Source organism: Ambystoma mexicanum, chromosome 4p (genome assembly GCF_040938575.1).
Source record: "Ambystoma mexicanum isolate Mex_15411 chromosome 4p, UKY_AmexF1_1, whole genome shotgun sequence".
NCBI classification, from domain to species: Eukaryota; Metazoa; Chordata; class Amphibia; order Caudata; family Ambystomatidae; genus Ambystoma; species Ambystoma mexicanum.
Window position 1 is genome coordinate 1,169,380,480 of NC_090927.1, and position 20,711 is coordinate 1,169,401,190.

Here is a 20,711-nt window from a genome sequence, read left to right on the forward strand (position 1 = left end):
ACAAGATAGATCCTGGGAGCCCAGTGAGAATATCCATGCACCACGTCTAATCAGGAAATTCCATCGGAATTTCCCAACCAAACCTGGGCCAGACAGAAGGAACACCATGGGAGGGGCCTTGGGGGGAGTGCTGTCACAACCCTCGCCCAAACCCCCCTCTAGCAAACCCATTGGACAGGTGGAGTCAGGACTCAGCCTCTAGAGCCTGGCATCCTCTTCAAAAGCCCTCATGGGGCCAGTCCTGGCGCCTATGGCGCCAGGCTCATACACCATGAACAACAACATGCTTGGGAACTACTTTATTGTATTTTCAGCTAACATGGAGGCATCCACATAGCTTGGTTCCTAAGAACCAAGCCATGAGGTCTAGTGTTTTGGGTCGGTCTGGCAGGCCTGGAACTACTTTCCCTGGTACTAATTTACCTGGGCTATATAAACCACACCCTGACTGCAGAACATGCTTCACGTTACTTTGCAGCTTGCAACCTTACGCTCACCGTGTCCAGCTATTCCCTCGAACCTCGGAGAAGCAGAACCTGCAAGGAGACAAAAGGAACATCATTAGCGGCAGCATCTTACCTGCAGTCTTCATCTTTAAACACTCGCAGCTACTGAGAACAGCTTCCTGGAATCTGCACGCCTCCCGGACAGAACGACCTGAAAGAGGAAGATAGAGGCAACATTAAAGAAAGCTGTAGAGACATTTATAAATTACGAACTGTTCAAAAGACTTACCTGGCAGGTCGCCTCTCGGCTGGCACCACTCCGGACATTCCACTCACGCTGAAGAACACCACGACCTACAATGAAGGAAAACACAGGTTAGCAAAGGCAAGACTTTGCAGCGCTGTGCATAGCGCTTACTTACCGCATCATAGCGCTCTTAATGCGCCATCATTTACCAGCGGGGCTCAACCAAGCCAGTTCGCCACGCTGAAGCTCCGCATACCTAAGGGAGAAAAAAGAGACATTTTAAACAAAGAAAGACATGCAGGATAGCAACAAAACTAAAGGGCAGCAATAAGACCTACCTGAACAATATCAAACGGGCCGGCGTCAGTGAAGTAACTAGACTGCACTCGCCCATGAAAGACAGCGCGCCCCTGCAAAGAAGGCAGGACGGAGAGTACGCCTAATTCTACCACAAGGTGAGGAGAGGGTGCCAGAGGGACTGAAAGCATACGGGGGTGGAGGGAGGATACTTACCCGAGTCGATCAGTCTTGAACAAAGTCCTCCTGTATTTTCAGGCAGAACCTTCCCCGCAGACCACATCTGGGCAAAGCTGAGAAGCATACCAGCGAGTAACCCAGCTGGGTGGCGTCTCTGTGGATACCAGGTGAGCGTAACAGAACACAAAGCCTACCATAACAAATCCACCTGGGCGCCATGGAGACATCAGAAATGGACCAATTGGCCCAATTACTAGGAGAGCTTCGTGCTGAGGTTCATTCTGCCCGACAAGAGACTAATGCCCTCCGGAGAGACCTAATAGTGACCAAAGAACGCACTGAAGAGATTAGCAGTCAATACTTGCAATCAAAGGCAGGACAGACGCCTCTACCTGGAAGCAATCCAACGATGCAAAACCCCGCCATACCACCCACTCCGGTACAGATCACGTTACCTGGAACAGTGCCCCTGGCACCACCAGAAAGGTTCTCAGGCGACCCACGGAAGTATGCGGCATTCATCAATCAGTGCCGCCTTCATTTTCTTTGTAGGCCTGGAGCATTTCCAAATGACCAAGCTCAGGTAGCTTTTGTTTCATCATACCTGAGTGGTAGTGCAGCAGATTGGTTGGTGCTGTTGGTAACCCATGACGATCCTCTATTACATGACTTTGGGGGGTTCCAGAGAGAAATGGAAAAACTTTTTGCTCGCCATACCCAGGAACAAGCAGTAGACAATGAACTCTTGTCCCTGCGACAGGGGAATCAAGACTTGTTAACGTACATTGCTACTTTCAACAGACTGGTTGCCGAAGCTAGGTGGCCAGAAAACAAAAGAACCATGTTATTCCATTGAGGCTTACGAGGCAAATTAAAGGATGTCTTAGCCCAGGTGGTTGATCCACACAGAGACTGTGCAGAATTCATAAATCTGGTTGTGCAGCTAGACCACCGGTTGCAGGACTGAAAGGCAGACCGGTCTAAGACGGACCCTCGGACTGTGTATGTTCGACCAAGGGAAAACACACCGCGTGTACCAGAAAATGCTGTAGAACCCATGCAGATTGGAGGGATATGGCCTCCATTAACAAAACAAGAGCGAGACAAAAGAAGACAACAACAGCTTTGTTTGTATTGTGGGAAACCAGGATATTTCCTGAAGGACTGTCCAGTAAAACCCCCAAGAAGAACAGTCTGGGCCACAGAGAAGGATGAAGCTAAGGAATCCGGAAACTACCAAGCTCGACAAACGTACAGGTCAGTTTGTCGAGTGAGAAGAAAGAGTTGCTGACCTTGCACTTTGCAATACCAGTGATCTTAATTAACCACCAACAGTCGTCAAGAATGCATGCCGTTGAAGCATACATCGATAGCGGAGCAGTTGGAAATTATATTATCAAGAACTGGCAGCAGAGATGGGGTTTCCCTTGTGTTCTAAGCCAACTATGGACAAGGTAACCACTGTGGATGGGACAGAAATTGCTTCCGGACCAGTTACCCAGTGCACAGCCAGGGTAACCTTGCTGTGTCAGGACGGACATCGGGAGTCTATTTCATTCGATCTCATCAAGGCACCTCAGTTCAGGCTAATACTAGGGATGCCATGGTTGGTTGCTCACAACCCTTTGATAGACTGGCGGGCACTAAAATTAACCTTCCCCGGTGACTGCTCCCCTGCCTGCTATTACCAATAGGAGAAACCCGACGTCTGTATCCCCATGACTCCCGGAGCGACAGTATCAACCCTGGGAGCAACTAATACCTTGCCAAGTGAATACCATGATTTCCAGGATGTTTTCCGAAAGGACCAAGCCAATACATTGCTGCCGCACAGGCCCTATGACTGTCAGATCGACCTTGTTCCTGGTGCACAAATCCCTTGCAGCAGGATCTACGCTCTCACAGAACCAGAAAACCTTCATTTGAAATTCTATTTAGACCAGTACCTTGCAAACGGATTTATCCGTCCTTCAAAGTCCCCCGCAGCTAGTCCTTTGTTCTTCCTACTGAAAAAGGAAGGAGACTTGAGAACCTGTATTGACTACCGCGCATTGAACCAGATCACCGTGAAGAACCGCTACCCCTTGCCACTTATCCCTGAGATGCTAGACCAAGTTAAAGATGCCCAGATTTATATCAAATTGGACCTTCGAGGAGCGTACCACCTGGTCCGAGTCAGAAAAGGAGATAAACCGCCTTCCGTACTAAGTACGGCTTGTTTGAATATCAAGTCATGCCCTTCGGGTTATGCAACGCTCCTGCGGCATTCCAATATTTCATGAATGACGTCTTAAGGGAGTTAATTGATGTGTGCGCCTTAGTGTACATAGACGACATCTTAGTATACTCGGCCTCGGAACAATATCATGTCAGGCACGTTGGTTCAGTTCTCACCAAGCTCCATCAACATCGCTTATTTGCAAAGCTTGAAAAATGCTTTTTTCACGTCACCAAAGTAGAATTTCTTGGTTTTATCCTTACTCCAGGAGGCATCAGAATGGACGTGCACAAGGTAGATGCCATTCTGAAATGGCCTTCACTGACGTCTCGGAAAAGGGTACAAAGCATGCTGGGCTTTGTGAACTTCTACCGCCGGTTCATCCCAGACTTCTCTCAGGTTGTGCACCCAATCACAGTACTATTACGAAAAAACAATAAAAAGGTTGCTTGGACCGAAGAAGCAGAAGAAGCCTTTCAGGAACTTAAACGAAGGTTTACCTCCGCTCCAATCCTGCGACATCCTCATCCAGACCTCCCGTATGTGGTTGAAACTGATGCGTCCAGTCGCGCAATGGGGGCTGTCCTTTCACAGAGAGACCCGGAAACCGGCCAGCTACATCCTGTGGCCTTCTGATCAAAAAAGTTCTCACCTCCAGAGATTAGTTATGCCATCACGGACAAGGAACTCCTGGCTATCAAATCCGCTTTTAAAGCCTGGAGGCACTACTTTCTGGGGGCCAGACACACCATTACAGTCATCACAGACCACCAAAACCTGCAATATCTCGAAACAGCCAAGGCCCAGTCCTCGCGCCAATTACGGTTGGCCTTTTTCTTCATCGAATATGATTATGTAATCACATTTCGACCAGGAGTCAGAAACAGAAAGGCAGATGCCTTATCTCGCATGGGCATAGATGAAATAGTATATACAACTCTAGACACAGTACCTATTATACCTGAAGACAAACTCTTGGGTATGACGACAGCCTTAACACAAGCAGAACTACGAAAAGAAATCCAACGGACAATGAATCCTGATGCCTACCTCGCATGGCAAACTGAAGGAGAACAATATACCATCAAGGACCACCTACCCTTTTTTAGGGATCGCCTATATGTACCCAAGAAGGAATTACAACAGCATATTATTTCAAACTATCACGATTTACTGATCCAAGGCCATCCTGGGATCACCAAAACCCTAGCTAAGGTGAAAGAGAACTTTTGGTGGCCTACCTGGCGTAAGGACATTATTCAGTATATTAAGTCCTGTGGTGTCTGCGCACAAAATAAATCACAGAAACAAAAACCATCTGGTCTCCTACAACCATTGGATATTCCTCCAGTTCCATGGCACCCTCTTTCCCTTGACTTCATCACTGATATAACTCCAAGCCAAGGGTTCAACACCATCCTTGTAGTTGTGGACTTATTCTCGAAGATAGCCCATTTTATTCCGCTCAAAGGCCTCCCATACGCAGCCACTTTAGCAAAAGTGTTCCTGGAGGGCGTGGTTAAGCTACATGGCTCCCCTTCGGTTCTGGTCTCTGATCGAGGCAGCCAGTTTGTTTCAAACTTCTGGGAAAAAATGCTGTGCAATGGCGCAGATCGACGTTCGGCTATCTACCAGTCACAATCCCCAAACGGACGGCCAAACCGAGAGAACCAATCAGACACTCAAGCAATATTTACGGTGCATGCTGCACCACGAACAAAGGAATTGGAAAGACCAACTATTGATAGCCGAATATGCATATAACAATTCTTTGCATTCATGCACGGGACAAACGCCCTTCTATACCCTTCATGGCAGACATCCATGCACCTCTGAACTAGACCTTCCAGCCAGCTTGGAAATGCCAGCAGTAAAGACTCTACACACAACCATTACTCATGCTTTCAAAAGGGCAAAGGAACACTTTATTCATGCCAAAGAAAAACAAAAGAGATTCGCCGACCAGCACCGGAAAAAGGCCCCTGATTATCAAGTAGGAGACAAAGTTTGGTTAGCCGCTAAATTCGTACCCGTCAAGGGAACCCGGACCTTTCATCCCAGATTCTTAGAACCCTATACCATTAAGGCAATTATCAACCCAGCAGCTGTGAAACTAGATTTACCTCCTAATCTACAAATCCACCCGGTATTCCATGTGTCCCTCCTGAAACCAATGCAACCCAGCACACGGATTGGGACACCACTTAAGCCCATACTTGTTGACTGAGAACCAGAATTCGAAGTCAAAGATATCTTGGACTCTAAATACTCTAGGACCAAGCTATATTATCTCGTCGATTGGAAAGGATTTGGACCACAAGATAGATCCTGGGAGCCCAGTGAGAATATCCATGCACCACGTCTAATCAGGAAATTCCATCGGAATTTCCCAAGCAAACCTGGGCCAGACAGAAGGAACACCATGGGAGGGGCCTTGGGGTGGAGTGCTGTCACAACCCTCGCACAAAACCCCCTCTAGCAAACCCATTGGACAGGTGGAGTCAGGACTCGGCCTCTAGAGCCTGGCATCCTCTTCAAAAGCCCTCATGGGGCCAGTCCTGGCGCCTATGGCGCCAGGCTCATACACCATGAACAACAACATGCTTGGGAACTACTTTATTGTATTTTCAGCTAACATGGAGGCATCCACATAGCTTGGTTCCTAAGAACCAAGCTATGAGGTCTAGTGTTTTGGGTGTGGCAAGCCTGGTACTACTTTCCCTGGTACTAATTTACCTGGGCTATATAAACCACACCCTGACTGCAGAACATGCTTCACGTTACTTTGCAGCTTGCAACGTTACGCTCACCGTGTCCAGCTATTCCCTCGAACCTCGGAGAAGCAGAACCTGCAAGGAGACAAAAGGAACATCATTAGCGGCAGCATCTTACCTGCAGTCTTCATCTTTAAACACTCGCAGCTACTGAGAACAGCTTCCTCGAATCTGCACGCCTCCCGGACAGAACGACCTGAAAGAGGAAGATAGAGGCAACATTAAAGAAAGCTGTAGAGACATTTACAAATTACGAACTGTTCAAAAGACTTACCTTGCTGGTCGCCTCTCGGCTGGCACCACTCCGGACATTCCACTCACGCTGAAGAACACCGCGACCTACAATGAAGGAAAACACAGGTTAGCAAAGGCAAGACTTCGCAGCGCTGTGCATAGCGCTTACTTACCGCATCATAGCGCTCTTAATGCGCCATCATTTACCAGCGGGGCTCAACCAAGCCAGTTCGCCACGCTGAAGCTCCGCATACCTAAGGGAGAAAAAAGAGACATTTTAAACAAAGAAAGACATGCAGGATATCAATAAAACTAAAGAGCAGCAATAAGACCTACCTGAACAATATCAAATGGGCCGGCGTCAGTGAAGTAACTAGACCGCACTCGCCCATGAAAGACAGCGCGCCCCTGCAAAGAAGGCAGGACGGAGAGCATGCCTAATTCTACCACAAGGTGAGGAGAGGGTGCCAGAGGGACTGAAAGCATACGGGGGTGGAGGGAGGATACTTACCCCAGTCGGTCAGTCTTGAAGAAAGTCCTCCTGTTTTTTCAGGCAGAACCTTCCCCGCAGACCACATCTGGGCAAAGCTGAGAAGCATACCAGCGAGTAACCCAGCTAGGTGGCGTCCCTGTGGATACCAGGTGAGCGTAACACAAACAGTCTCAACGGCAACCAATGCCTGTGCCAGACAGATGCATTAGCGCTACGTTTCCAGCGTGAAACAGAGGAAGTCAACGATGCACTGGAGGAACCCTGTGGCCGAAGTGTAACAGTCCCACATATTCATTTTCTGATGCTGCACAGCACAATACAAAATCTTAAATACACTAATTCTCGGAGGAAGGTGGCATTGATAGCCCTGCAAAGGCCTTGTGTCAATGGGACTCTACAATTTCTGGATTTTGGACTTTCTTCTCTTGTGCCACAATAGGTGGCCGACCAAATTAACCCTGAGATGGGTTTGCTGGCACCCCTGATTAGGCTGTTATCTGTGAAAGAAATTTTATGGGTGGAACATTAAAAGGATGCTGCATGCTTTCTGTTGTCAGACTTTGGAAGGGCAATATGGAAACCAGCCCTGAAGAAGATGGGCATGAATAAACCCTATTCACCCATCTTACCGCTGATGTACTACATTCAGGGAATGGATGTCCACATGAGAGTCAGATTACAGCAATGGCAGGACAAAGGGTCAATGGAGTGGGGGTGGATGTCTTTGATAATGCAACCTCGCTACCTTTCAGTGAGTTACGTGTTAGATATAATTGGGAGGTGGGGCAATTCCTGACATATGCGGCTATGACAGATATTGCCAGGAAACAGTAGCCATCCGTCCTTGTGAACCTATGGTCGAGGACCTATTGTTTAGGATGCATCATGCAACAAACTTTACACAAAAGGGGTTTTCCTGCAACACAATCCCTGGTCCTTCGGGACAAATATAGAGAGAAAACAGGTCTTGGACCAGTAGATCAGGGTGACACAACTCACTATCTCAATTAGTACACATTTTATTAAATAATTCACAAATAAACGAACATCTGTATGTATCCTTTAAAAAACGTTTTCATTTCTGCAAAACAGTCACAATTATTTCACAACTCAATACTCTCCATCCCTCATTCATACATACATACATAAAACCAGAACAGCCTATTATGTATAGTGTAACAATACCCAAATGTTACACAAGTGTTATCATTTTAACATCTATTTTCTCTGAAACTGTCCTTATTACTGATGTCATTTACAGTTTAAATAAATAAATAAATAAAAATAAAGTAAGATTTCTACCAGCATCCTAGATTAACAGTTCAGGATGCTAATATCCGTAATATATTTGCTGGCAGGTTGGATAGATTGATAACAGCAAAAATGCCAATCTTTAAGTTCCTTCCTTTGTTTGGGTCTATAACTTTGGCCTTAGGGTGTTAGTTACTTATGTTATGTTAGGAACATTTATAGCACCCATGTACACCCAAAGGCGTCTTGGCGTGCACCTAGCACACAGAAAACAATAACAAGCCCAAAGCTAAAAAAAGCAAAGTTTTGAGGAGATGGCAGAATTTCAGGTGGTTTTCAGTAAGTCGCAAAATTGCTGAAAGAGCATTCCACAGCTTGCTGGCTGCCACCGAAAAGGCCGGCCTCCCACTCTGCTCAAACGAAACTTGGGGACCACAACCAAGCAATCGTTGCTCGAATGGAGAGCCCTGCTTGGGGCATATGGCAGAAACGTATCCTGAAGGAAATCTGCCCCTACCATATAATAAGCCTGATGAACCAGGCGTAAATATTTTTAAAACTATCCTTTAATCCACTGGAAGCCATTGAAGAAATCTAAGGACAGACTGATGTGGGAACCATAGGGGGTGGCCGTGGGCAGCCGAGCTGCCACATTCTGCAACAGCTTAAGGTGATGAATCAGGCCACTACGCAGAGCTAGGTACAGGGCATTGCAGTAGTCTAAGTGACTGGTGACAAGAGAGGAAACCACAGCTGAATGAAGGTGGGTGGGCTGAAATCGCAAAACCCTATGAAGCACCCTCAATAAAAAATGGGCAGTTTTGCAAACTGCACTAACCTGAGAAGCCATAGAAAGAGAAGATGACAAATAAACCCCCAAACTTTTCACAACCATCACTGGAATTGGAACATCACCAAGTGCAGTTGGCCAAAAAGAGGGAGACAAAGAACCAGAAACAGAAGAAGAAGCACCCGGCACCAGAACCTGTCTTATCCCCATTGAGTTTAAGCCAGTTGTTGCTCATCCAGCCCTTCAGGGCCCCGAGGCGCTCACACAAACAAGACATCACTTTAGTCAGGTCAGAATCTAAATGAACTAGAATCTGCATGTCGTCTGCGTACATGTATCACCTGAAGCCGTGAGAGCTGATGAGCCCAACCAGGGGCTGAACATACATGTTAAATAACATCGGGGACAAGGCGAATCCCTGATGAACACCACAAGACAAAGTAAAAGAAGGAGAAAGAAAGGGATTTAAAAACAGTTATTGGCCCCTGCCAGTCAAAAAAGAGGTAAACCAGGCCAGGATGGCTCCCGAGAGGCCAGATGAAGTCTGCTGAGACTGTAGAATGGAGTAGTCAACTGTGTCAAAAGCTGCTGATGTATCTAGCAATATCAGGGTATTCACACCAATTCCATCAACCAGCCTAGCCATATCGTCCACAACTGATACCAAAACACTCACCAAAACACTCACAGTGCCTCTTACTGGCCAGAAACCTGACTGAAAGGGGTCAAGCAAGGATAAAGACTCAATAAAGGAAGAAAGAGAGGGGATACCAAAGCCTCAAGAAGTAAATAAAGGGAGCAAAGTAAACCAGATCAGAAACACCCAATGACAGATTTTTTAAAAGGGGGACCCCAATCACCTGCTTAAGCTCATCAGCAATACATCCCGGTTGGCAAGATGCATTTGACGGCTTGTGTGACCCAAGAGATCATTTCAGATAGAATGTCCTTCAGGACACTAGGCAGAACAGGGTCAGAAGGACCCGCAGATTTGAGCTGACATATGGCCGTAAGAACGGCCTTGTTAGAAAAAAGAGGAAAACTTGACCAACTAGAAACAGCTTGCTGACCAGGCTGATCTAAGACCAGAGGAATAGTAGTCTGATCCAATAGGATACGATGACGAATGACCTTGATCTTAGTATGAAAGTAATTAGCCAGGGCATCACAACGCGGCTGAGAAAAGCCTGCTACTGGTATGAACCGTGCTGTAGATGAAAAAATGTAACTACTCCAAATATCTCTTTAGAGCGGTTGAGGGCAGTTTCAACCTCATGCGTAAACAAACTCCCCTCAGACAGCTGAATAGAATTGTGATATTTCTTAGAAAGTGCACAAGAAATCCTTATTCATTAGGGCCTGGTGGACAAGCGCCACTCGCGTTTTGTTTGTCTTGTCTCCACTCGGGCCATCCTAAGTAATACACAGTGGTTACATGCAGGTATCCTTGATATCAAGCTTAGTAGACTGCTTTGGTTAGCATTTGTAGAAAGTGGAAGATATGTAGTAAGACTATAAAGGTATCCTGTGTTGCGCACAGTGAATCCATTAGCCTACTTTCTATGGCAGTTCCAGTTGGGTTCTCAATTTTTGCAGAAACCGAGACCAAGGACCTGGTGAGGGGGTTGCAGTTATTGCTCAAATTAATTTAGCACTTTTTATCTCACCCTGTTGCTGTCAAGACTGTGAAATCTTGCATGTTAAAATGACCATGACAGATCAAAGTTGTATCAATTTTATATTAATTTATCGTCCACCATCACCAATGCCTGGTTTCAATGACAAAATCATTCACATTGTGAGCAATTTATCTGGCCCAAAATGTGCAACTCTTTTTGGGGGGGATTTAAATTGGTGGCAGGGATATAAACTAGATAAAGAGGCCATAGAACTTGAATCTGTTTTAAACAACATTAATCACCAAGTTCGGAACAATGAGCCCACTACAGGGAAAAATTATATCCTGACTGGTTGGTCACCAGGAATCTCATTGCCAACATCGACCACACTACACCTTGCATCTGGTCGGATCGTTACCTCATCGACTTCAATATCCTGCTGAAAGATCCCCTTTTACAAATAGGTAACAACATTAAAACAGTCACCAGTAGACTCTTTAAAAGGGTATAATCCCAAGATCTTCAAGCCTGTTTGTAGTCAATCATGGAATGTTCATAAGTCACAAACTCAGTAGAACCTCTGGTGACCACCTTTTATAGTAGTTTCTCTGAGATGTTGGACAAAATCGCCCCCTTTGACATTGGGCATCAAAACATTGGGCATCAAAAATGGTTTGCTCCACAGCTTAGTGCCCTAAAGAGACAAAAGCGTAAACTTGAAACCCGGTGGCTAAAATGACCATCTGAGCAAAACAGAACCACTTAGATACTGGCAGAAAAAACATATAAACTTAATATTGTGGACACCAAAAATACCTACTTTAACACCCTGATCAGGGAGCCCTCAAACGGCACAGGAAAACTCTTTGAGATTTTAAAATCTTTGGAGAAACCCCAAACACTGTCAGCCCATGGCCCATGGTCATTTTGTCCGAGGACCTGCAGACCTCAGACCCTATGTATATAAAGAGCCTGTTTTCACCCTTTCCCCAATTTCAATAGCAGATATGCGTCTATGCGACCTTCCTCTTGCCCTGATCGCATCCTTCCAAAAAAACTAATCTTAGAGCACAAGGAATTATTTGCGCCCTTTCTCCCCTGATTAGTGAATTCATCCTTTGAAGAAAGTCTGGTTCCGGATTTAATTAAGGCTGTCACAGTCACTCCCCTTCCTAAGAAGCCCGGTTCAAACCCAAAAGATTCAAGCAACCTCAGACCCATTACATATTGTAGCTCCCTTCTTTAAATCCTTGACCAATTAGCTACTTTTCAATTCCAATCTTTTGTAGAACAGAATGGTATTCTCCACAATAAGCAATCAGGTTACCAGCCAACATATACTACAGAGACAACTCTTGTTGATCTCCAGTCTCATATGTTAAACATCATGGATGAGGGAAAAGCCAGTGTTCTGATTTTACTTAATCTATCAGTGGCTTTCGACTTAGTTGATCCCGATCATCTTTTGTACTCCTTATGTCATCTGATACACTGCTCCCCAGAGGCCACTGCCTGGTTCTGATTTTCTCGATCTAACCAAAGTGGAGAATTCAGTGGGGCTCACCTTTTTCTCCAGCGACACCCATCCTGTGTGGTGTACCCCAGGGTGCGTGCCTATCCTCTGTTATGTTCCACCTGTATATAAGACATTTATGCCAACTTCTTAAGGATTTGAGTGTATTTTTCACAATCTATGCTGATGATAACTAGCTAGTTCTGGAAGTCAGCTGTGATTATATACAACACTCAGTTGCTTTAGCCAGCACTTATGAACAAATTGCGACATGGATGTCTTAATGGTAGCAAAACAGAGCTTCTCATTTTTGGCTGAAGACAGGCCTTGGCCAATACAAAGCAAAGTAAAAACTCTGGGCATCCAGTTGGCGGCCTCCTTGAATGTGGGGGTGTTTATCAATCCGATTTGTCAGACCTGCAACTACCACCTAAGTTTGCTTTGAAACATTTGCCCCTACATCACTGAAAAGAACTGCGCGGTCATTGATAGAGCTACTATTCTATCGAGGCTAATTGAAACTCTGTACTAATTGGAACCTCTAATTCTAACTTGAAAACATTTCAAACTCTCCAGAACGATAATGTGCGCATTATCAGGGGAATCCCAAGAAGGGCTAACATCTGAGACCACTGGAGGAATCTACATTGGCTACCGATTCTGGAATGTATAAACTTAAAAGTTGCCACCATGGTCGCTCAGTGCTTATTTGGAACAGCCCCTGCATATTTAAAATCCTTGACTCCCTGTTAGACCCCAATAAGAACAGTGCGTTCTTAAAACCTGGCTTTGGTGCTTTGTCCAGGCTTCAAGCACTCAAAAGGCTTGCGACTATCTATCCCGGTAAGAGCAGCTAACCTCTGGAAATCACTGCCATCTACCGCTCAGACTGTAAGGAAATATAATGTCTTTCCGAAAAGCATTAAAAAATGTTCTATTTATGTAGCTGTATAATTCCAGGCCCACTTTGGTTCTGACTGTCCTGTTATTTATGTTTGTATGAGTGTGTCATTGTTGCACCCCAATGCCTCCAGGCTTTCAGTGCATTACAAATAAATAAATAACTTGTATGTCCCACCTAGAAGATGTTCTAGGACAGCCAGTCTACTGAACAGAAGTGGTGTCTTTATATATACCTTAATTTCAGATGTAGCTTATCTTGGATGTCGCTGTGTCATCCAATCTTCTTTGTGGTAGAAAAAGCCTGCTACCTTTGTAGATTTTTCTAGGCACTATGGATAGGCTACCCTTAAGTCTACCAAGTGCAATAGACGGGCTATCCTAGAACATCTCAGTGGGACAGAGAAGCTGCCATAGAAACTAGGCTAATGGGATTCAGTGTGTGGAATAGACAGGTTAACTTCATAGCCTTACTACATATCTACCCTGTTCTACAAACGCTAACCAAAGCAGTCCAATAAGCTCGATATCAAGGATACCTGCATGTAACCACTGTGCGCTACAATGGTAACTTAAGCAGTTATAAGTGCAATTAATGGTTAACACCATATATCTCCGAGCGTCATGGCGGGCTTAACATTGTAGGCATAAATGTTCTAAGTTTACCACATGTGTTATCCTGTTTGTGCTTTCTTCTAGTTGCAATGCCAGGCTACCCGCATATCTAGATACCATCCCATGGCTGTATTTATATTTATTGTAAGCGGGCTAATATCAAACTGTTAGGTCCTGTACTAAGCCCCTTATGGATCTTTAAGCACAGAAGGGGCAATCTTAATACATCTTCTTGGTGCAACAGTCTTCCCTAAAAGGGCTTTACGTGCGGTGGGCCGGTTCTCCCTATGATCTTCAGAGTGTTGGGGGCAGAACATCATCCTAAACATCTGCGTGAATGGACAGCCTAATGAAAGAGTGCAACACCATTCCTACCCCTCTGCCCCCTGAAAATCCATCTAGGTGCAACTGCCTTCCCACCCCCAACAATCCATCAAATTGCAACTAATTTCCTACCCCAAAATCCATCTAAGTTCAATTAATTTCCTACCCTCAAAATCCATCTAAGTTCAACTAATTTCCTATGCTCAAAAACCATCTAAGTGTAACACATTTCCCACCCCTAAAATCCATCTAAGTGCAACTCATTTCCTACCGCTAAAAACCATCTAGGTACAACTAATTTCCTACTCTCAAAATCCATGTAAGTGGAACTCATTTCGTACCCCCAAAATTAATCTAAATCCAGTTCATTTCTTACCCCATAAAAAACATCTAAGTGCAATTAATTTCCTTTCCCCAAAATCCATCTGAGTGCAACTCATTTCCTACCCCCAAAACCATCTAAGTGCAACTCATTTCCTACCCCCAAAACCATCTAAGTGCAATTCATTTCCTATCCCCAGAATCAATCTAAGTGCAACTCATTTCTTATCACAAAAAACCTTGTAAATGCAACTAATTTCCTTCCCCCAAATCCATCTGAGTACAACTAATTTCCAAAACCATCTAAGTGCAATTCATTTCCTACCCCCAAAATCCATCTAAGTGCAACTCATTCCCTACCCTCAAAATCCATCTAGTGCAGTACACAGGGAACTCCCAACACATCTAACGGATCGTCTTATAGACTGCAATGAAAGAACCATAGAGATTCAACATTGGCAGAATAGTGAAAGCCAGTTACACAAATAGGCTAGATGCCAGTAGGTATGAGATTTTAGGTCATAAAAATAGAGGGGTTTTACTGGAGTACAGTAATGCCACACCACACTTACCCTATAAGTCAATGTAGGTTGTCTGCACCAGGCGTCCCAGGTTAACACAGGGAAACACAGAGTGGAGAGGCTTAGTGGTAATCTGACCTTTGCCCCTATCCCTTTGCAGCTGCACAGGCAAAGCTACCCTGGAAGGGCCTCTGAAATGCAGCTGTTCCATTCACATGGTGCGCACAGAGCAATGAGAACCAAATGGATGGGCAGGGAAGGAGTGGGGAGGGAGGGTCAGAGGATGGATGAAGGTGGACGGGAGAAGGCATAGGGGAGCAGGGAGAGATAGCCACCAGGACAGATAAAAGAGACACCTGGCTGCCTGAACCAAGTGCTAAGGGGTTGGGTGGCAAAGGGAAAAAAACAGAATCAAACAAAGGACAGGTCGGGAGTCAAAGGAAAACACCAAATGAACCCCTCAGAATACCAACAGCTAGCCCAAAAAAGTATTGAAAAATACACACAAATCCCTCCAATGAGGAAGCTGAAGGCTGAAGGGTGTTTGCACCCGCCCACCATCTTACTGCCATTTCTCCTTACCACTAATTGGTGGTACAACATAACCTCTGGCTCCTCCATTCTAGGGTGCCATGGAAATGAAAGGGGTTCTGCCTGGCTCCCTGTCTTTCATTTGCATGGTGGCAATCTTGGGTGATTTTTTGATGAATTAATGGTTAGTGGCCACTACATGTTCCTTCAAAGAAATGCATTGTTAGTAGCACTGCGAGATGTTAACCCAGGGTGCTAATAGCAATACAAAATGAGTACCTGGATTGTATGGGGGATAACAACCCATGGACCCCTGCTAAACTTCCTTGCTTTGATTGGGCCTATTGAATTGCGTTGTGGGCTATTATCATCCACTACAATGTGGCAACCTGCTATTTTGCTTAATTGTAAATCCCACTCTCCCTACAGATTCATCCTGTTTTAACAACATTTTTGAGTGGTTCTGAAAAAAAAGTTTTTCAGGGTTAAGGAGGTGGTGAGGTGTGGGCTAGATGTTGAAAGTTAGGTGGAATTTTTTGACAGGTTTTACATTTTTTTAATGAACAAAAGGTTTGGAAGTGCCGCTTTGCTCTGTTGGACTTTGCCTCCTGTGGACACATTTTTGCTTATTCACTGTTGATTATATACAAGATTTGTCACGCCAAATTGAATTGAACTGCAAGCCCTGCCCCCAATGAGCAGCATCACTCCAAGAAATGGCACATGCGCACAACCACGCATGCGCAACCAAGAAGTGCCCGGAAGTGCCGCTTTGCTGCATTGGACTTTGCCTCCTATGGACACATTTTTGCTAATTCACTGTTGGTACGAATTTACCTCCATAATGTATCTCTATAAATTTGTATAGACTCCTACTTCTATTTGCTACTTTAATAGTATACTTGTTCTTGTTACTTTTAGATTATATACAAGATTTGTCACGCCAAATTGAATTGAAATGCAAGCCCTGGCTGCAATTAGCAGCGTCACTACAAGAACCGGCAAACGTGCGCAGTTGCGTGCAACCAAGAAGTGCCCGGAAGTGCTGCTTTGCTGCTTAGCTGTGTGGCAAGCAGCGAGCGGCACTCCCGAGGTGTGTGTCTGACTAATCCAGCAGGCTTCACTTGCCTTTCCCCTGCAGTCTGCTAAGTTACAACTCTAAACAATTGCGTAACTGTAAACATTTGTTTTACCTTTTCATGTCCAAAGGTTTTTACACCCCAAAATCTGGGATGCTGTCTCGTGCAGAAATGTTTCACTCCATCTGAGACCTACACCGCCAAGGCATTCCCCAGCGACATTAACTGCTAAAGGAACAGTATAGCGGTCACCAATACCCCAAAAAGAAAAAACTCTGCTGGAGATACACAGAGTGTTGTGGGGCAATCTTCAGGCCCTACAATCACCCGTGAGCCTCCTCCCGCCACAGACATGCACACGGACAAGTCTGTATGGTTCAGGCTCTCCGGTCGCACTATCGCAGCCGGGAATGCCCCGTTTATTTACACGCACGCGTGGAGTGCAACGTCACTCCGCTGCATGCTCAACCCTTAAAGGGCCAGCACCACACTCCTCCTTTTCCATGAGGACAACAACAAAACATCTTAACAACATCTATACTAACCCATACACTTCACCGCAACCAAAACCCTTTTAATCACAGCCACCTGGATCCCCGTGACACTTCCTCGCCCCAGCCGTGTAGTCAGGACTCACAACTGCAGCACATAGTCACTGAGGCGGACAAGTTTCCTTCGCCCTGTCCTCAGGGTGTACCTCCTGCCCACCTCCTGGATAGGGGATCCATCGTCGACCATCTCTCTTGCTGGAATGAATGAAAGAGCGATTGCTCTAAAAGGATTAAAGTGCAAATATAGAAATTGGACGCGAGCTAAAAAAGCAAAGATATTCCAACGTGATGGAGAAACCATGCTTAAAGCAATCATTTCGAAAAGCACAGCACAAACATGGTCCTTGCTTAACCTGGCAAACCATGGATGTCAGATTCCAGTTCATATTAATGGGGTAACAGAACATTGATGGTTATCTCAGTAGTCTAACATATATGCCTGCCCGAAACACCCTCCACTCAACACATCACCATCACTTCACCTGACTTACAACTTCAGATTTCTGAAGAGGATATTTAGTATTTCATACAGAAATCAAGTAGCTCAAGAGTGCCGGGCCCGGACGGCTTGAACAATGCAATGTTCAAACAACATCTGAAAGCTCAGCAGCCATCCTCTATAACATCTATATCAACATTCTAAAGACCAATATTATTCCTGATTCATGGCGTCAATCTATAATAGTGCCTATATTTAAAAAGGGTGATCGGACTCTTCCAACTAATTATAGGCCTATCGCAATTCTTGATCCTCCTGGAAGAATCTTTGCCCCGTTTATCCTAAGGGATTTCAATTTATGGTCTGCTGAACATCACAATCGTGATCCATGTCGAACTGGATTTGAGGCCGGGCTGGGTGGCGCAATCAAACACCACACCGAACTTGAATTAATCCATCAATACACATATTTAGGCCTCAACATCAATGATCAGGAGAATGACAAGTCTTATTTACTCACTTATAATATGGCAAATGTTCTGTTACCCCTGCAATAACCTATTATAATCAGAAGTTCACTCCCACACTTTTGTATGGTTCAGAAACAAAGGATATTTTTCCTGAAGTCTTTTGGCAAAGGTTTGAAGGGAAATGTTGGAGGCGTGTTCTTAAATTGCCACCATATGTGCCTGTGGTCTGGATTAGACATGAATTAGCTCTTATGTCCTTGCATGGACGAAACTTATGGCACATCACTGCTCTATTCAGGAAGTGCATTGTAGCGCCAATGTCAAACATGCTCCTTAGTATTCTATCAAGGTGCATGTTTTCCACAAGACATGCATTTTTAACGTAATGGAGAGATACCGTCATAAATACTCTAGTTGCGGCGGATATCTCTTACAATCCTTAATAGAAAATCTCTGTTGTGCCAAAATGAAATTGTTTCAAAATTACTGGATTAAAACACGTGCGAAATGTCAAACCTATTAGGACTTCAGAAACAATCCTTTTCAAGACAAAAAATATTGTACAGTAGAATTATATATGAACAAGTGCCCATCACCAGCACAGATATCTGCTTTTTTGCGCATACGATTTAACCTATGACCCACAAAAGATGTGATAGCAAGGCAAAAGATATTAGATGGAAAAGAAAACATCTGTCGATTCTGTAAAAAACCTGATCAGATAGAAAGTCTACGTCACTTGCTAGTAGAATGTCCTATGTTGAATAACAACCACTCTTTTTTTATCTAAAGAAACAATTCAAAGATTTTAAAGAAGTAACACCTGACTTATTATGGCAAATTATTTTTTTAATAAACAAACTTCAGTAAGAATTGCTGCCATTGGCTTCTTGGATGCTTTGCACCTTAATTAACGAATGAGTAATAACATCTTACACACATCTGTTACTAAGGCTATAATTGAAAGCCAATTTGTTTACATAGTTTTAATTAGGTCTTTACTCGCTTCTTGACAATATAATGTGATGGAATTTTATATATACATAAATTAAATTGCAAAAGTGATTTAAGCATTAACTTTCACTCGAAGCCTTCAATCTCTTCTTTTCCTTTTTTGAACTCTAGCATAGACAACATATCCAAATAATTTGATAGCAGAACCTGTGTTTTACTATTCCTGAACAAGTTCATTAACTATGTCAATTTTCTGTGGTGCTTTTCCTTACTATTGATGTACTTTTCTTTACTTATTGATGTACTTGGCCAAAAACGGTCAGATTACTAATTCATTTTGTTAATGTTTTTATATTTTTAATTGAATCATAATATGAGATCAGAATTAATTAATGGACAATATGTAATGCATTGCTTTTCTCTATTTTTCTTTCTTATATTTTTAAATTATGTCATTTTTGTATTATTGTTGTTAAAAATATTGTAAAGTTGATTATATTCACCTAAATCAATAAAAAAGGTTTGAAAAAAATGAACGAAAAAAGGAAAAACAGTCCTAAAAAACCCTAAAACAAAAACAAAGAAATTACTGCAATTTCTGCTGTGCTACATCCAGGCAACCTCAATTGCCCCAAAACTAGTTGCGTCCAGTGCTATAGGTATATAACACTTTCAACAGGTCAAAAGCCACCTACTGGTCACCTGCGTTGTCGTGGAGTAGCCAATATAGGGGCAGCAGAGAAGGGGCTCCAATCATAGGCGCCAGGAGCTGTGGTGGACAAAAGAGGTTGCGAGGATAGTGTAGTTGGTGGTGTTGCCTCTTCCTCTGTGGACGCTGATGTTGATGGTCCAGAGTTGTGGTCAACAAAGTTGCAGGGTAGACAGATGGCTTGCTGTCTGAACCGATCCCTGAACTATTGGTTCACTTCCCGCCAATGGTAACAGATCAGGTTGTTCACAATTGGGGTGATCCCAAAACTCTGCGCTCCTACTGTCGACAATCCTTTTCTATGAACCCCTCCGCATTAGGTAAACTGTCCCTCTTCCACATTGAAAGAGGAGTGTCCTTTGGTACTTTGAAGCACCTTTAGCACCAGGATGGGCTGAAGCTCTTGCGGTGGTACTTCTTTGAAGGATTTGTTTGCTCTACCCACTCGATATCCTCTTCCTGCTGGTCTTTAGAGGTTGCAGAAACAGTCACCATTTGGATGTTTTCATCACTGGAGGGTGCTTCGGGATGATCACTCTCCATCTCCAGGAAAAATGAAAAATCAAAATCAAAAGAAAAAAATACAATTAAAAAATGTCCTTAAAAGGGGAATAAAAAAGCAAAAAACAAATATAAAGAAAAGAAACACAGACAAAATAAAGGACAACACATGTGAAACACAAAGGGGAAAAGATTTGGCTAGGGAAGAGCGCTAATTTTGCAAATACGGTGGTCAAAGTTTGGACTATGTAACCTCGAGTTGTCTCCCAAGTAATGAGTCAATTATATTTTTTCTGTAGTATACATATATTTATGAATATATATTTGTGAATGTACATCTGTATACTTATCAACCAATCAGTTACTGATATGAGGAGTGTGCATGTGCCCATAAGCCAGTCAGTTTACAGATTTTTCTATGTTGAAATCTCAATTTTCTAAGAAATTAGTCTTTTTTTGTTCTTTACGTTATGGATTGTTGTGTGTGTGAAGTGACCATTGTATTTAGGGTTAGAGTAAATGTGAAAATTATTCATGTCTATAAATGTTTTGTGTATGTTTTAAAAATAATGATAATAATAATAATAAAAATATTAATTTGGGCAAATCCAGATCTATGAATGGAATCTCGAATTTCAATTCGGGCTCCCTTGATGTTTCGAATTGAGATGTTTGGTAAAATAGTGCAGATTTATCCTCTAGAGTGCTGTCGTTTTTGCCAAAGAGTGTCATTA